General features: G+C 34.5%; 1 protein-coding gene across 3 annotated transcripts in view; it reads left to right on the top strand.

The window, feature by feature from the left end:
• Positions 1 to 19,914, top strand: part of LOC125049012 (homeobox protein prospero) — a 92,098-nt gene that overhangs the window by 27,379 nt on the left and 44,805 nt on the right. For all 3 annotated transcript variants that reach the window (XM_047648017.1, XM_047648023.1, XM_047648010.1), the window contains one exon: positions 7,937 to 7,995. The gene's annotated coding sequence lies outside the window, so the exon portion shown is untranslated. The remainder of the gene's footprint in view (positions 1 to 7,936; positions 7,996 to 19,914) is intronic.

The following is a 19,914-nucleotide window of genomic DNA, read 5'->3' as shown; positions in this document are numbered from 1 at the left end:
AGTACAATTAAATTAAATAAAAAGGAGGGCAATTGGCTGGATGCGATCTCATCCAGACAACCACGATATAATATAATTTAAAGAATTTTATCTTCGATTCCACAGTTTGTAGGCCTTTTTATCATTCTGTCAAGTTTATTTATTTATGACTGTTGTGGTAGTATTGCAGGAAAGAGTTGCAATATCGTTATGGCGTTTAATTCTTATCACGAATTGAATTTTTGATCGTCAATGTAATGGTGTATACGCTATCATGACTACGTTACACAATCAATTGTTCGATAAGAGCACGAGTATCGATCGATGGTTCCCCTTCATCTTACCCCGCAGCTGCGCCGGCGCAGGGTCAAAGGTGGGTGAGGGGCAAGTAAGCTTTGTAGTGGGCGCTGAGTGTGCTGTCTACAGGATTACGACGCCATTTTTAGTGGCATTACTTTTTGAAAATTTTCCGTTACAAATTGCAACTGACGAAACAAAAGATGCCATTTCTAAATTGTTTCTATAGATTTAAGATTCGCATTAGTTTTAAGGAAGTTTTCTGTAATTGTATATTCGGGAGCTAAAATGACGAAACAACTGAATATTATAGCGAAATTACCATTCATGTTAGCTGTTGCCTAGCAACGCTTTTTAGTTTAAAATGAAGCCAATAAATAATAAGCACAGGTATTATTTATATAATATTTCTTCTTATACTACTCTCACTCACTATTCATGGAAATAATGTAATAAATCTTTTGACTAAATAACCAAGACACGCCCGTGAACAACGCTCCGTTTTCGTTTTGTTTAAGACTTGGGTTCGATTACCAGAGAAACTGGAAGATAGAGAATCGTTACCTTTGTCTGAGTAAGTCAGTCTTCAACTGTCAGATTTGTAAGTGAATAAAAAAAATTGAAGGCAAGGTGCCTTTATAGCGTGAGAGTATTTGACCATAAGTTTTGACAGCAATTATAATAAATATGTCATTTGCGTGCCTATTTTTATAAGAATTGTGCTTCCTTTGCAAATAAATATACGTCATCATTAAAAAAATGCCCGCATAATACGGAAATGACGTTAGCATTGTCATCTGACCGAAATACCACCTGGCCAGTATTGTCTTAGCAACATCAAGACATATGATACGCCCACAAAACACATTAAATCGCCGGATCAAACAACATGTGTATATCGCTCAAAGCAATATGACTCTTAAGAAATAGCCTTAAAGACAACGTAAGGAAACACGAAACCACAAGGTAGAGTTTACGGTACGGTAGAATCAGCTGATTATATAGACTTCTTAGAAATTCACCTTAAACTCCGCGCAATAGAATTGTATTTGGAAAAAAGACCGTCTTATTGCATTAAAGAAAGGTATTCCGTGTTTTTTTTTTTTTTACTTGTTTGTTTACTTGAGGTCACTTTTGCTTAGATACTGCGAAGCTTTTACCAATTCTTAAAAGGCCGGCAACGCACTTGCGAGCCTTCTGGCATTTAGAGGGTCCATGGGAGGCGCGTTTAACATGAGCCTCTTGCCCGTTTGCTTCTGTTCTATTTAAAAAAAGAGGTAAAATTGTGAATGACATCTTTACAACTCGAAGTTTAACAACAGATGTTTACTCCTCAGAATACGTTGATTAGTTAAGTAACACTTACTAAAGTAACCTTCAATAATCCATCGAACAATAGAAAAATGTAAATACGAAACAGTAATACGCTTATTTGAGGGGCGCCTGACATGTGCGCACGCGTCGATCTACAATCGGAGTAATAATAAAAAATAATAATAAATCCGGGTGAAGAATAAAGAAAATCACCCCCCGACTCCGCTTGCCTTTATCTTGCAGACTTCTGAAAGATAATAGGGGTGGTGGCCCCCCATACGAGAGTGTACACCTTTCGCTGGGGTTGCTATCACGCGTGTAGGGAGAGTGACGCTTGGCGCGTGGAATTTGGCGGTTAATTTCAAATTTGTCTTATCGCTTCCTAATATGTGTATGATAAAGGACAAAAACCATTTAATACATAATTCATTTTACATCTATACTATAATAATATTATAAAGGAGAAAGGTTTGATTATTTGTTTGTTTGAAATGAATAGGCTCCGAAACTACTGGACCGATTTCAAAAATTCTTTCACCGTTGGCAAGCTACACTATTCCCGAGTGACATAGGCTATGTTTCATTTTCAAAAAAAATAGTGATGCTTACTAAAACTTGAATAATCTAACCCAAGGTGTAAAAAAATAAACAAAAAACTTCCTTCAATCGTGTGCGAAAACTATTAATGACAGAACAAAATTATGTATTACAATTTTTTAGGATACATCACTCTATAAAAATAGTTGCGACAGCGTGTCTATATTTTATAGTTACGTCACAATAAGCGTATTTTTATTAATTTTTTTTTATTAAAATACCACCTCTAAAAAAGGCTCTTTATTCGTACCTAGGTATTGATCCTTATCAAAATCAATGTCACCAACGTTTCACATAAACTACAATTTAATGGCATAAACACCAAAAAAGTATGGTGGATTGGTGTTCTCCTGCCTATTATCTTGAATAGTTTACTACGAGTACTATGTAATATAACTAAAATCTTGCCACAGCAACGCTTGGCCCAGTCTTCCAGTAAATAATTAAAGATAAGTAAGTAATTAATCCATTTATAACTTATTCTGTAATTATTAAGGTAATTGACTCTAAAATTCAGACCGCTGATTAATTAACCGCAATGTGCGTATATTATGTAGATATTATATTATTATATGCACAAATGGAGAATGTTATGACACTTTTATAACTTGTACTAATAGAGGCACGAAAAAAATGTATTAAAATAAATCAGTTGCGCTACAACCAGTCTAGGCCTCAGATTATATATTATTATTATTATTTAATTAACACACTGGCAGCTTTTAATAAGCTGATGCGCATGTATTAAGGGATTTGGAGAAACTTGTCCAGTCTATTTTTAAAGGTGTTCACAGATGGTGCACTGATCACACTTTCCGGAAGCCTATTCCAGTCGGCCACTACACGGTTTGGGAGAAAGTTCTTTAGGGAATTTGTGTTGTGTTGAGTGGTCTTAAGTTTTAAAGAACTACCCCTCAAATGCGTATTTTCACTTAAAATGAAGAGCTTCTCAATTCCTGGAACATTATAGTGGCCAGTGAGGATTTTATAGGTTTCAATGAGATGATATGTATATGTTTCATGATCATAGGTTAATCTTATAGCTAAATAGCTAGGCCGCCTCTCACGATTTTTCCTTCAGCGTTGGAGGGAAATTTAAATGCACACATACTTATTTGGGAATCAAAACAGATACATTATACAATAAAAAAGTTACAAATAAAACATAAAATAAACACATTGGATGTATCGATTGATAAAAATGTGATACAGAGCCATGCAATACAAAACACGACAGCACAAAATTTATAAATCCGGAGAACGACAAACATACTAATAGCTAATAAAGATGAAAACACATAGAAATAATGTTCATCGGTGCACAGCCCTGCGATTCTGTAACTCACTTCACGAACTCACACAGCGGTTTTCGCATCGGCGGTCGCTCTCAAATCAGTCGTGAAGCAGTCATTTTATGATTTGGCATTCTGATAAACAATAAACTACAAGCTCCCATCTTTTCAGAATGCCAAATCATAAAATGACTGCTTCACGACTGATTTGAGAGCGACCGCCGATGCGAAAACCGCTGTGTGAGTTACAGAATCGCAGGGCTGGTAATGAACCTACGACCTTAGGAATGATAGTCGTACGATGAAGCCACTGCTCTTATAGTTATAAATTTCTACATATGTAAATTACTGTGTCACATAGATATTAGAAAATATTCACTTAAATTCTAGGTTTCAAGAGAACACTTAAGCGAAATCGCTAATCTGTAAGACTGTTAATCATCAATCTTAGCAATCAATACGCAGAAAGGAATGGGTTCAAACAAGTAAAAAACTATTCCTTTATTCCATTTTTATCCGCACATTGTCTTCTCTGTTAGGGACAGTCTGGGTAATCAAAGGTACACGACAAAGCCTGGCTTTTTGAGCTGTCCTTTGCTATTTCATATCTTTGTAATTGGCTTTCGATTTATATTCAGTTTCCTTCTATTGTCAAATCAGATATGTCAAGATTACGATTGTGATTGATTTTCTCAACACTTTTGACATATTTAACAAATATTACATTTGTTTGTTTTTAATATTTTAATTGTATTAACATAATTGGTACAAAAAGAAGCCGCACTGTGATTTTACACGATTTCATCAATCAATGGTTCGTTCAATGAAAACATTTTAAATTTAATTTAAACATAGTCAAATATGGGAAATATGATAAAATATTTGAAGATGTCGTAAACAATCTATCCGATTCATGGCCAGAATTAGAGGTCTCCTGGCCCCAAATTTTTCGAAATAGAATTAACAATTTTTTTCAGTCAAGTGTTTCAATCAATAATTTATTGTGAAACCAAGTTTCCTTAACAAATATATAAAAATATAGCAAAAGAAAAGTTGTTTACTATTCAGAATTCAATCTTTTTTTCCCAAGTCTCTCCTGTGGCACTCCACTTCATACAGCCCTGATCCAATACTGTATCTGTTATGCTATTTATACCTAAAAACATTTTATCACCCCAGAAAACTTGTCGATAGACGAAAACCTAGTCGATGATATTCTAACTTTGTTCTCACTTTAACTATTTCAAAACTACTGTACCCATTTCACCATATCAACGTAACATTGTATTAATGTATTGACATAAAGTATTTAAAGCCTCCAGTCAATTAAGGTCAAGACATTTTCTTTTTAACGATATCATTATATCAAGATATTCGTTCATTAGCACACGTAACAATATGCAAGAACCGAAACAATACGTTTAGTACTTCACAACATCTCTCAGAAACATTCATCTCGCAACTATTAATTAGTAGTCCCCCGATGCTGTAATCAAGCATAAAATTAAAACTTGGCACACGCCACACGTCCGACAAAAGTAAGGGTGTGTCCATACAGTACCTTATGGCACGGCAATTTGTTCAAGACATCTGGCCTCACACCTGCCCGGACCCCAGCACTCCATACCGTCACATTCTAGACAACCCGAATTACAAGAGAATAGGGCACAAATTCATCGTGTGTTATGGTTTTGGCGGAGTCCAATGCCCTGTCGTTCTCATTAAAATTCGGAAATGACGTACGTTTTTTCCGTGCTCAATTGTCCTAGACGCGGTCAAGCGAGACAATATGACAGTGATGTGAATTTGGCGTTTGCTCATTAGTAATTCCTAGTTCCCGGCGAAAGTTTTAATATGCTATCCGTTACGTACAGAATTAGCCTTGTCTCGCATACAACTCCTGTTTGTCCACTAAACGTCAATCTCAATGTCAGACAATACGATCAGGATAAACGCTAGTACGTTCATTCACACGTACTCGTACGTGAGTAAGGAACTTGGTTAAGGTAGTGTGCGTGCCCATTCAAGACAGCCGACCTTCTTACGTCACTTCCTGTGACGTCACCTCCTTGCAAGTGGGCGTGTGTATTCACCCTAAATGCTCGTTATGTTTTTTTTTATATTTTGACAGGTTGCGGTTTGAATCTGATAACTGAAGGGCTTAAGAAATTGAATAACGTGTAATTTAGTTGAATTGTATGATAGCGATTTGTTTATGTGACTTTTTTCAATGGCACGTGTAAGCTAACCGTGTAATTACGATATTAAAATGCCACAAGTAGTTTTTTAAAATGAGAACATTACTTGAAATATTTTAAATTTAGAAAGCCGACATTCTAAATTCAAAACATCTACAATACGGTATTTGTACTTGTCAATTCAAAGCGCTGCACAAAAGAAATTAGTTCTTCCGGCGTGTTTCTGCAAAGCAGTTAATTTATGTCTCACCCCGGCAAGGATGCGGGACATAGCGGTAATTTGGGACAAGTAGACCAATTCCGTGACCCATTGTAGTTCAAGTAGCTAAGAACTCCTTGCGCCCGCATTTCGCAAATAAATATTAATGTGTATTCGTTTTTACTGTTTCTTTGAGTGAACGGAGTTAGATTCTAAACAGACAGTACGTAAGGATTAATTTGGAACGGAAATATATAAGAGTTTTCAAAGATATATTGTTATTATGCAATGAATTGATTAGTTTATAAATATCGAGAGGATTGCTTGGCCTAAGCCTATGGCTTAATAATAATTAAAATAATTCACTGTTCACACGTTATATTTTAGTCAATTTACATATACCTATCCTTCTCAGGAATGGCTATTTATAACTGTTAAAATCGTTTTTGATCGATCGTTAATCGCGTTCATATATAAATTGTATTCATTTAATATAAAATAAGTTGTTTGTTTGTTTGTCAACATAAAGGCAGTCTAACACACCAAACTGTATTTAATCAGTGGCATTATAACCTTTTTAGGTTTGGGACTCAAATTTCTGTATCTGTTTCTGTGTCTATAATTTCAATTAAAAACAGGTTTTTCAAACACTTATGTACACAATACAAAATGTGTGTTTAAAGGTTGCAACATATTATCTCCGCGAACTTTTGAATCCTCAAAAGGCCACCTTTAACAGATGTCAGATGCATCATTGATTCAAATATGGAATCAGTTTGAGTATCACAAATGACTTCCGGTGATTGAGGGGCACCAACATTGCGCCGACAATAAAATTAGCCTTTAAGTGGCAATATTACGCGCGCCTTACACCTGGTTTTCTTTTCATAAAGATTTATTACATGTAGTTTCTTCGTATCCACAGCTTATTACTTTAAGGTTTCAACAGCTTTTTTGTTCACATTCATACAAATACATAACAATATCGTGTAATTTATTAAATAAAATCACTTTAAATAACACAGTTTTGTTTTAATTCTTATTTTGTTCGACATATTCGTGAAATTGTTGTCTGGGAGCTAATCAGTATCGATTTATCATGTTCTAATACGGGTCTAAGATCCTTATAAAAAGCGTCGCACGCGCACGCCGCGGGTGGGCTCACACGTGCTAGCCCGTATTGATTCTGTTTTCTCTTATCGATAAGGATTATCAATAGGAAAGTGGTGAGGTTCGAATTAGCTTAAGAAGTCTTTTGTGTCAACTTGTTTTAATGTTGCGGAATAGGAGAGTCTCATCTCTGAGGTCGTAGCTTTGGTCCCCGGCTGTGCAACAATGGAATTTCAAACAAACTCAACGGTGTGTCAAGCATAGGAGGCTGATTACCTACTTGCTTATTAGTCAAATTATCATAAAACATACGCAAAAATCTAGACCTAAAAAGGTTGAAGCGCCGCTGATTACTTATTTTATTGAAGTTATACTTCTTTTGGCGCGTTAGGGACAATGATTTGCGATGCTTTTTACGATACGCGCACACCGTCACATAAAACCGACACCCTGAAGTTAGCTATAGTCAATATTTTAGTTTTTTTTATTGTTAGTGTCGTTTTTTCTACAAACGTAGAATAACATTTTTGAAAAGATTTTTATCTTGTTACGCCAAAGAAGTATAACGACTAACGCGTGTACACGAGTACACACGTTTTATTTTATTAAATCCTTATTCCATACCCAGGAGGCTGCACTTAATCGCGCCATTGTCCGCTTATAAACAAACTACGAGATCAGCAACCTTAAACTAAAAACTTAAGTCTTCACGTTAAGCCTAACCTACGTGTCTAATATTTCACTTATGACATTCTTTCATGATCCGACCTACGTAGAAAGTATGGAAGAGCATAATCCACACATTTATACAAAGGAAAAACCGGAATTCAAATAATATTAATTAAAACGGACGTTTCGTGCTAATACCCAATAGGAATTCTCGTGAAATAAAATGATTTTCGATCTTTTTCAATACATTTTCAGTAAAGGAAGTTGTTTGTCTGTTACAGAGTCAGCGGAGCGCCACGGGCAGTTTCACTTCGGATAGGTGTATAAAATCATATTAATGGTAAGCATTTTTCAATATAACTTTATTAATTGACAACTTTCTGAAACGAAATGTTTTTTTTTTATTCCGGTGATTTATTGACATTGACATAGACGTAACATTTATTACAAACACAAACACACAAAATAACAATAATAAATGAAAAAAATATAATGAGAGATATCAAAAAAAACTTTTTTTTCCATTTTTCCTTTCGGTTCGTTTCGTGTAATGCGTGTGTGCTGTGGTTGTTATTGGCCCTGGCTCAGCATTATATCTGTATATGTATGTATATGTTCATTGTTACTTTATATATTTAGATAGGAGCAATGTTGGCCTTATGGCTTAAGTGTGCGACTCTCGTCCCCGAGGTCGTAGGTTCGATCCCCGGCTGTGCACCAATGGACTTTCTATCTATGTGCGCGTTAAACATTCGCTCGAACGGTGAAGGAAAACATCGTGAGGAAACTGGCTTGATTTAGACCCAGTCGACGGCGTGTGGCATAGGCTGCCTACTTGTCTATTTGATTGACAAATGATCGTAAAACAGATACAGAAATCTGAGATCTTTAATTTTAGTTTAGTATTTTAGATGCACTTCTTGTCCTTAGTATTTCCCTTACTAGGGTTGCCTGAAAGAGATCGCTTGTTAGCGATAAAGCTTCTCAATCATGTTAACTATACACTGAATAAAAAAAAACGTGTGTTTACTTATGTACACGCATTAGAAGTTATAATTCTTTGGCGTAACAAGTTATAAATCTTTTCAAAAATTTTATTCTACGTTTGTAGAAAAAGCGACTCTATCAATAGAAAAAAGTTATTTAATTACATTGAAAGTTTTCTTATAACGCATTATCTAGTTAAATAAAGTTTATTTAAATATGACAAAAAAAAAAAAATCTACATAATTAAAGAAAATGACATTTTTTATTCTAAAATGTTGACTATGCTAACTTCAGGGTGTCGGTTTTTTGTGACGGTGTGCGCGTGCATATAATATATAATAGAATATAACTTCAAAAATTCGATTTTCAAAAACTTAAGTAGTCACTTATATTAATAACTTACGCAGAATACTGTAACGAAAACGAGCCTTACAGAGGGCAATATTGAAAATTACTACAACGTTTTGTTCAATTGTTTACTTATTGTTATACAAAGATATGGCCGAAGCTTTTCTTCAGACTTTTCATACAATTGTAAAAGCGTAAATTCTCTTTGAAATGATATTTAATACAAAAACCGAGGCCTATGCTCGTTGGAAAAATTTTTGCAAAACTCGTTTTATTTTCTCGCACTAACCGAAAAACGTATTTTAATACTCTACCTTTTAAGTTCTCTTGAACTAATTTATGTTTTATACATGGCATAGTTAAGCGGGAATAAAATATTAGGCATCGTTTTGTACTCGGCATATAATATAAAAGTTTCTATATATTTGTATGAAGGTTTTTAAAGATTTTTAATATAATCATTTAATAATTGTTACTGTACTTTTATAACGTCCAATTTATTGGTAATTATAATGCGACATTGATTCGCAATTGTTCCATGATATTTTCCACCTCACCTGTCAGGAAATATTTGAAGAGGCGGGAAGACTTTGACTTTGTTTAGTAACAATATAGATTTTTACTTTATAATATATATATCGTGTAATCTGTTTTGGCATTGTATTGTCTATGTTTTCTTTTATTATATGGATGTATTAGCTATAAGATTACTAATAAATAAAATTCATATTCCAACCAAATGTATTACTTTACAAGTGTGGATGGAAAAGGGTGTAGGTATAGGGTTGCGATAACTATCTACATCACAGCTTTCAGGCGCGTTTCAAAAGTTATGAATATTTCAAGCAAATTTCGTGGTAGACCAGACACAATTGTACCTAGGTTTGTTACTATATAAAGTACATAATATTATCGTAACAGTACACGAATATTTAAATAATCACTCTATACATGCCGCGGTCAATTGGATTAGTTCGGAAGGTTTTGAGAAAAGATTTCCCGTTCGAAATTTAAACTGTATAGAATCAAACATGGCGAACAAAAACCGATAAAACGGAACATTAATCAAGAACAACGGGGTTTTGAATATCGAACACCAAAAGCGATGGTATCTCGTATCATTGCGTTGCAGTTACGATTCGAACAACTAGAACCTATTGTAACTATATCCGTTATATTCCTAAGGATGTCTATGGATGTTTTAAATGTGACATAGTAATGTGACATACCAAAAGTGAATCTAAGCGTATATACATTTCCTGTTCTATTAAGAATACTGTAGAGTTTAGTATTATAATATTTCAAATTGAACAATTTTACAATAATTATTGCTTACATACTAACAGACCAGTGTTGGCCTAGTGGCTTCAGCGTGCGACTCTCATCCCTGAGGTCGTAAGTTCGATCCCCGGCTGTGCACCAATGGACTTTCTTTCTATGTGCGCATTTAACATTCGCTCGAACGGTAAAGAAAACGTCGTGAGCAAACCTTGCTTGCCTTAGACACGGCATGTGTCAGGCACAGGAGGCTGAACACCTACTTGCCTATTAGATTGACAAATGAACATGAAACATACAGAAATCTGAGACCCAGACCTAAAAAGATTTGACTACTTTATTTATTGCTTACATCGAACGCTAAATAAAACGTAAGTAATGAAAGTCACACATAACAGACATCGAAATACAGATAATGTTTACACACACGCAAAAAAGCTAAGCGAACTAATCAATAATCAGATAGGTACCTAGACGCTATAATTCCTTTAATAAAAATACAACGAGGAGGATGGGGTGAATCGCAGCGGGCTTCGGGAAATTCAGCCGTTGAATGGAAAACGCGATAGACAAACAGCTCGCTGACCCCTACCACCCCTAGCCACCCTAACGTGCATTTCGCAATGCCCCCGCGGCCAAACGTTTTTAAACGATGAAAGCCAGACTGATTATGTTACTTTATTTAGTGATTAATTGGAGATTTTCATATCTAATTGGTGAGTTAATGAAAAACGATTTTATCAATGTCAAAATGATTGCTGCTGTTTTGTTTTTATGTATGTATAAACTTTTCAATGGTTTCTAATATAGAAGAGCTAAGTTTTTTTAAAACAAATATTCAACTAAAGATGTTTCCGAACGAATAGATTTGTCTTTGCTCTGTGACTAAAAAAAAATTAAACAAAAAAGTTCGAATTTCAAAACCAATTGCCTATTTTATATTTCGTTTATGTATTAAGGGTAATTGTAAGGTTTCTAAAGCAATATTAAAGAGCTAAAGCTTTTTTTATAGACAAAGATTCGAACAGCTATAGATAACGATATTTTGGAACGCAAAGGTTTGTCTTTGCTCTGTCTAAAAAAATAAATCGATTTTCAAAAATATTCGAATTTCAAAACCAATTGCTTATTTTGTATTCATTTATGTATAAAGGGTCATTGTAAGATTTCTAAAGCAATATAGAAGAGCGAAGGTTTATTTTTAAGCAAAGTTTCTGCTACAGATAACGATCTTTCCGGACACAAAGGCTTGTCTTTGCTCTGTTAATAAAAAAAAATTGTAAATCGATTTTCAAAAAAGTTCGAATTTCAAAAACAAGTACCGATGACACATAGCAGAGATTATCCAATCTTAGCACCGGCACGCACAGCCCTTGTAAATCAAGTCGACGCGAAATGGCTGACCAACTGCACCTCCCCCCCACAAATCTATGCTATAGCCTGCAAAAGTGTGCGCCATAAATTTTATACAACTAGGTACGGAAAATGCGCGCGTGTGTGTGAAAATTCGAGCGCCTGTAAAAGGAGTGGACATCGTCGTATCGCTTTGAGTTGGCAGTAGGGTTGCCATTATGTTTGTATATTTTTGTAGTCTGTATAATTATTTGTTTAATTTTTTAGGGTTTTGAGTAATTATCGGTATGAGAAGAACAAGTAAATTCACACTTTGTTACAGAGAGATCTTAATCTATTGTTGTCAATAACTATTTAATTAAATTAAATGTTAATAACATTTACTACTATTTTGTGATACTATTTATTATTATAAATTGTCGTTGCAAGTGTATTAAAGTAGTCGTGATCAACTAGACAAAGACAATATTAGCGTTGCAAAAAGTTACTCTTGACAACCCTTTTTCAGATAGTGTTGTTCTGTTAATCTAAATAAATTGACGACATCGATGTGAGGTTTGTTAGGACTAATTAAATACGATCTGGTTCACCGAATTTGACAATAGCTTTAGTCTGTGGTCACGCCAATTGGCGAGATAACCGTACGGAACTAATCTGTCAATTTGTGGATAAATTAGCAAAAGTTAAATAAATACTTGTTTTATATGCAACACAGTCTATATTCGTTTAAATAAATACATTGTCATTACATTATTAACCTGTCATCTGTCAGCTGTCAACTGTGACAGTTATTCGCTTACCACGATTGCTGTGTAACATTCGATGAAGTAATGTAAATTGTAATAACAAAAGACAGTCGATAAAAACGAAATTAAACCGATCAGTTCAAGTAATATTTAAATCTATAAAAACCCGATATCCTAAATAACATTAGATTATGGAATGTTAATCTTTGTTTACATTTGGTCGTGGATTTTTTATCTAACAGGTTCAACGTAAAGCCTGTTTGAACGAAAGCGTTTTTTATTTTTTTTTATTTTCTTTAGTGACGATGTAAACGTCCTTTTATGTTGCTTTCCATTCGGCCGGTTCAACACCGAGCCCAGTCAGGTGTGCCTAACTCGGAGACCGATGGAGCCAGCCACTTAGTCTGCCACTGTCACTAATAATACCTAACGTATAACAGCGCCGCCGAATTATCAACATGTTCAAAACAATGCATTGTTTTAAAAGTTCAAATTTCGAAAACCGGATTCGAACGGACGTTGCTGAATAGCACGCACACATAGGCCTTATTACCTATCAGTTACGCACTTATATTTAGCAGTAAACGTAGGTAAAGAGAGGAGATGTGCACAAAAACGCATCTTCCCCCCAGGCTCCCCCCAGCGGCCGCCGGGCGAACGAATACATTCGACTAGGCCATTTGCAATATCGCATTGTGTGAGTAGGTATCTATACGCGGCGGTCAGTGTGTGCACGCACACAGGCGCGGGTTAGCTTAGCCTGTGCGTAGTTTTACGTAGCTACGTATACGCGGTATTGGTTTTCTGTAGTACTGGGGGCTTTAACAAATTTCAAATTCACAAAATCGTGATTGGTCGGTATTTTGTTTGAATAAGCGGACGCAACGCGACGCGAGCTTAAAATTTCGATAGATAATTCGTTTAGCAATAAAATGATGAGTTTTATTTGATTTTGTACGCGTGATGATGTGATTGCTACAAACCTATTTGTTTTGCTGCAATTTGGTTAAATAGTAATTAATTCGTTGATTGAACACGAACTTACATATATTTACATTTTACAACAAAGTATAGCTAATCATTACATAAAAAACAATATCAAATTTAAAGTAATTTTCAATAGAGCATAACATCTTAATAGAATTTAACATCCTATCCATCATTATCTATCAAAAATGAAGCAATTAAGGTAAAAAAAATAATAAAGCAAGGGACACACGCGCCAATAACCATAGAGAAGCGGAAGACAGACGCTCTAATAGACCAAGAAGCCAAATATCAATTTCTAGAGAGCCATTCGTGCGTGCACGTCACTTAAAACCGCGGAAGTACGCTACAAAAACTCGGACCCAATCAACTCAAGAAATTCGAATTTCGAATATGTCTACTCATCGTCTTCTTGGCATGACGCGATAGTTTTGAATTTCGAATGTGGAACTGCGTAAAGTTAATTAAAGATGTAATCACTTTTTTACTGATGCTGATCTTACATAGAAAACCTTATTTTCCCGCGGTGTTCTATAAAAATAAACAAATTTATTATTGACATATTATATATATATGTTTTACTTAGTCTATAATTCGTTGCGAAACCTACTATTCAACTATAAAAAGAAAATAGGGCATAATTCACAAAATAAGGCACCATCTGGACTCTACCGGTAGACCACGCGACAGCTTGCTTGTCCGTTAAATTAACGAAAACTATCGCGGAACACCTTTCGAACCGTTATTGTTTCGTACTAACGAATCTGTTTATTACTATAATTTGTTATTCAACGCTGCGTATTTATATACTAATTAATATATATACATAAATAAAATAAAATAAATTTGTGGCGCTACCTTTTTAGGTCTGGATCTTTCTGTATCTGTTTCATGATCATTTGTCGAACTAATAGGCAAATTATCAGCTGTGCCTGACGAACTATCTAACTTTTACGATATTAATTCCTATATATAAAATTTGAAAAAATAATAAATACATCAACAATAATTTCAGTTGTTATGTAAATTAATAACTATTGTAAAATTCGCCCGTCAAAAAAAACGCCAGGATTTCGTTATATTATAGGTGCACTGCAGTTTCTCCTAAATGAACTATCCAACGCAAAAAGAGTTATTAAATTCGAACCAGTAGTTTCTAAGGTTAGGGTGTTCAAACACAATTATTTAATGTTAGTAAAGATCTGTTTAAACGGATGTATCGAAGGTTTAAATAAAGTGCAAAGTAATACGGCGGTTGTACCCATTGTCTTGCGTTTTCTTTTCTCGCTCCTTTGTGGCTGCGGTTGTGGAGTATTGTTCCAACGTCCCACGGGCCCTTGTCTTGAGTGCAAACAGGTCATGGGACACTTTTATTTTAAACACTTTCCCACGGTTTGCGTTGTTTTACTTTTGTGCCAAATTTTACATAATTTCCTCGATGTATAGAAAAAAAAATTTATAAGACACGTATTTTCTTTCAAAATAGTTATCTTTGGTGGTTTCATTAATTTAATAAAATCCAAATTTTGAATACAATTTCTGTTTCTAATGTATCTATCGTTTGTTGTAATTATAATTACGTCCTAATGAATGAACAAAAGCTATCTCATCTCTATTAACGTGTTGTAATAATTATAAGGGGGAGATATCTTCAACGTTAGCATAGAACTTCTAAATACATAATCGATACAAGCACCTACTTTCCTCTGACAATTTCCGTATCCGAGAAGCTATTCAGCTCAATAGTTCCGGCGGCATAGTTCTCACAATCAAAAAAAGATTTGTCACTTAAGTGCGAGGGTGGGGTCCGGAAGGAGTAGTTCCCAGGCACCAGGCGATTATCACCCCGGTGTCCTGAGTGACCCCTTCCGATGCAAGACGTTAAGAGTCGGTGACCCTTCGACACTTCGTCATAATTGTATTAGCGAAGAGAAAGGTCAGGTCAAAGATACATTTTAATGTATTAATACTTCAATATTGAGAAGTCTTTTTAGTTAGTGCTATAAAAATGTCTTAGATTCTTAATCTAAAAGTATTATATTATAAAATTATTTGTACGCATAATTCAGTAGTGTACCGACAGGAAGGAAGTGTAAGACGAGCGCGTGAGAAGGTAGCGTGTGTCGTGAGAACCGGCCTAAGTTGACATAAATACTCTATGGTAAGCAGTGACCCTTGCCACAGAGTAGCTATTGTTTACAATGCCCATCCTTTGTGGTTAAATAAAGATATGTTACACCGTGTATTTGATTAAGTTGCTTTTGACGTGATAACGTCTTTAAAATCGTTTTAGTCGGGTGACATGTTCAGAAACTTGTGTCACACCAAAACCTCACGAGCGCGATCGCAGGTATAACGAGAGAGAGACGGACCGATCTCCCGTCTCATCTCGAGCGCTGCCAGTCATTCCGTGAATGTATGAAGAAAAATGTATATCATAGTCGAATAAGTAAACTTGTCATTTTACATCCGAAATTTATCATCAAAAGTGTGAATAAAACGATAGATGTAATTTAAAATTTGAAAAAATTGTTATCTTCATTAATTCCTTACTTCCCAAAAACTTATATCACCAATAAGACGTTATCACGTAAACATCTCGATCGTAAACCTACTTTACAAACAACCAATATTTTATTAGATTCATTAGGACTTTTATGATATCATTATAGCTTATGATACCAAAACAGATTTGGATTTGTGACGTATATAAAAAAAATACTTAGAAGGTGGATAGACCAAATAAGGGAAACGGCGGGTGGTACTTTGGCAAAAAAGGACACACAGATACCTTAAAGGAGATAGAAATATAATTGTGTTTAAATGTTAAAGTATCTGAATTAAAATGCTATTATTATATAGAGAATATTACATTAAAGGTGAATGAAAGCGTTAAATACTTGTATTCCTTATTCTTTTGTATTGCATCGCAATTCATGAATCCGTGAGATTAGCTTTTTAGTTTATTATTTTAGATTAAGATTGGTGATTCTATAATTTTTTATAAGATTTGGTTATGCACTTCTTGCACTTTTCCAAACAAAACAAAAAGAAATATTTTTTTTTTTGTTTTTTTCATCAGCCCCCCTAGACATTTAGGCGTTGCAATCAAACCAGTTGGGATTTTGTCAAAGATATCATCTCGTTAAGCGACGATAAATCACTGATATGAGTCACGGACAACGGCATGACGAGCTCAATAAAAAGAGGATCACTGCCAATCGTTCCGTGCTAAAGATCAGGGTGCGACGACCTTCGGTTGTGGCCTCTATCATGAGATACCGCGGGCTGAAATCGCTACCTCTTATGGCTTTAGCTGCACCAACACTTTGCGGTTCAAAAGAAATCGACAGTCGATAAATCGAATAGTTTTGTTTTGTATAGTTTAAATTATTATTCTGATAAAATAGGTAGCTAAGTTATTTCATCAAATGTAATCAGGTAACACACACAAATAATTAGTAGAAATTTGCTAAACAAATAAGGAATGTATGACTCACCAACAATCTTTACAAGTACTCCCGTACTGTACCTTACCGCTGTGACCCCTGACTTAGCTCCCACCGGAAGGTATCAGGGGCTCGACAATCTGTCCGTCCGGCCGCCGCTTCCGGACCCGTAAGGCGTGACGCTCCCGCCCCGCGTATAGTATGCGCACGCGCAGGCATTGTTCTTAATTAGACGTGTCATTATGTTATACCATTAATTTTATTATCAAAAGGATTCTATAATATTTTCAAACAAATAACTTTATCTCATAATTTAAAAAAAAATACAATTTATTTAATAAAAATTCATTAGTACTTACATAAAAATAATGGACGCACTTAAAAGCATTGCGCACACACAAAACTTAATACAGAAATGGCGGGAGTTTTTCAATGTCCTTTCTTATAAAGGTGTATTTATGGGCGATGCGAAGAGTCTCCCGCATTGACTGTTTTCAATTACCAAAGGAGTCGTATAAAAATAATTCCAAACAAATCACTAAAATTGATTCCTTTGTTTCTAAGGACATTCACCTTATTTAATTTACATCTTTGTATAGTCTCACAGGAGAGAACATAAACTTTTAAGTGTGAGAATGAGGTACATATTTTCATTGATAATAAGAGTTCTTTACAAGAAAAAACATGTCTAAAACAGCATTTATTAGTCTAAAGAACTACGACGAAACTTTAAAATATCATAAAATTCTAAAGAAATTGTTTCTCACCAAATACATTCCAAGTTATGCGAAAACGTGACTTATTTTCAGGTGCCTAAGATATATAACGGCGTGCAGTTGAAATTAAATGTAAAAACCAAAGACATATATTTGCCCATATGTAAATTTTCACTTACCCGACGCCTAGTCACAGGCTTCATAATTGCTTTCCTTACGTAATTATAATTGGCGAGAAAAGTGTGCACATTAATTATTCATTACCGTATCACCCCTCATTTGCGTTGACTTGAGACACGCCGGTTAAACACCAGAGTGCGCCACTATTTGTTTTCGCGAGTTATATTGATTTTTATAAATTATTTTTAACGAATCTTTTAAATTTAAGAACACATTTACGAGAGCATAAATCAATATTTAATGTAAAAAAAAAAATAATGAGATCGAAGATCGAAATAGAGAATTTAGATCTAGAATAATGGTCTGCTTTTGAAAACATTGTTTTAAATATAGAGAGACGTAATTTATTAAAAATTGTATACAAAATCTCAACGTTTTCAATATAATTTCTTCACTAATAAATCAATATTTAATATAAACAAAAATAGATTTTAAAATCTAGATTTATAATAAGAATAAAGATAAACTTTTGCTTAACCGATGCGTATTGGATTTAGAAAAACGAAAAGTAATTTTAAAAATATTGTATACAAAATTTAAACATTTTATTCAATTTAATTTCTTCACTAATAAATCAATATTTTATGTAAATAAATTTAATTTTAAAGTCTAGAATAAAGATCAACTTTTGCTTAAACAATGCGTATTGAATTTAGAGAAAAAAAAGGAATTTATAAAAAAATTATGCAAAACCCAAACATTTCAGTAGCGGTTAACCTTGAGACCATTACTTTTGTCAGATTATGAGATATTCTTAAAGAACGCAAGCTCCGTTACACGAAACGGAATATCTTCACAAAGAAAGCATCATACAAAAGGTGTGTAGAATGTACAAGCGTGAAAGGGCAGACAATGTCATGTATCAAGTTCACAGCCAAGAGGTTAGCCAAGCGTTAGTACGCTCATGCACAAATATCCTTTACCGCGAAATGTTGTTTCACGATAAATTAACCATCTTTCTAGTTAATTTGTTACGATTGTTTGATAGTGTGTGACACACAAATATAGAGTATTTACCAACATAATAATAATTAAAAATTCATAAATAGAATATTAAAACAATTTTAAAAAGTTTGGACCCTGTGGAAGTACCTTTAAGCATTTCCTCGCTGTATTGATATTCGTTGAGCGAGGAAAGCACCAGCTCTGGGGTCACCGGTACTTTTGGCAACTTAAATCTTTAATTAGCGCCTGTGAACTTGACCCCCACGGCCCAAGTATCTCTTCTCCAAATGGAAGAAAATCGTGTCTTTTTAAGTCCTATATAACTGGTTCTAAGGTAATATTTAAATTTCCTATCGAATTATTGGAATCGCTATCACGAAGCTTTTAGTAGTGTACGAATTAGACCACGAAATATGTTACACAATTTTCTTTGCGAATGTACGTGAAAAGCGGTAAGATTTAGAAATCACAAAACAATAGCGAAACAATGCAAATGTAATACAATATTAGTATGGTCCACTGTGGGAATAATTAGAGCATCGCCCGCTAACTTGAGGATTTTAACAAAAGGAATACTATTACTGTTTTTATGACCTCAACTTTTTTATTAGTGGTTGTGTCACCTTAATATTTTGTGGCCATTTTTGTTCCTCAACCTACTGTTAATATTTTCAACATACCTGCAATATCAATAAAAATGAGAATATACACTTTTGCTGTGACTAGTTTGAGAGCAGTGTTGCTCGAACGGTGAAGGAAAACATCGTGAGGAAACCAGCTTGCTTTTGAACCAAAAATTCCGTAAGTCATCCACAGGAGGCTGATCACCTACTTGCCTATTAGATTGACAAATGATCATGAAACAGATACAGATATCTGAGGCCCGGACCCTAAAAAGGTTGTAGCGCCACTGATTTACTTGCATTTTAGTTTCGTGTTATTTTGCCAATTTTTTTTGTATCTTTTGACAACTGAAAAGTGTCGCCAAAATCTATTAATTATTGTTACTATCACTAATCAATCAAAGTTATAGTCAAATCAATTTAATTCCATGTACTTTAAGATATTTCTAAAAAAGGATTCCTTATTTTTAAATGTTTGTATGAACTAAAAAAACCAGCCGAAAGCAGCGTCCGTAAATAATATCGCAAAACTTACAAACGAATTCGTTTAGGGCGTAAAATAAAAATAGTATAATTACATTTTCAATTAAATCTTAGTGTTCGACAAACACGACGGGCTCCTTTCTAGTTTTATTGGCGAAATCTCG

Source organism: Pieris napi, chromosome 1 (genome assembly GCF_905475465.1).
Source record: "Pieris napi chromosome 1, ilPieNapi1.2, whole genome shotgun sequence".
NCBI classification, from domain to species: domain Eukaryota; kingdom Metazoa; phylum Arthropoda; class Insecta; order Lepidoptera; family Pieridae; genus Pieris; species Pieris napi.
The sequence above is the reverse complement of the archived record's forward strand: the minus strand, read 5'-3'. Positions and strand labels throughout refer to the sequence as shown.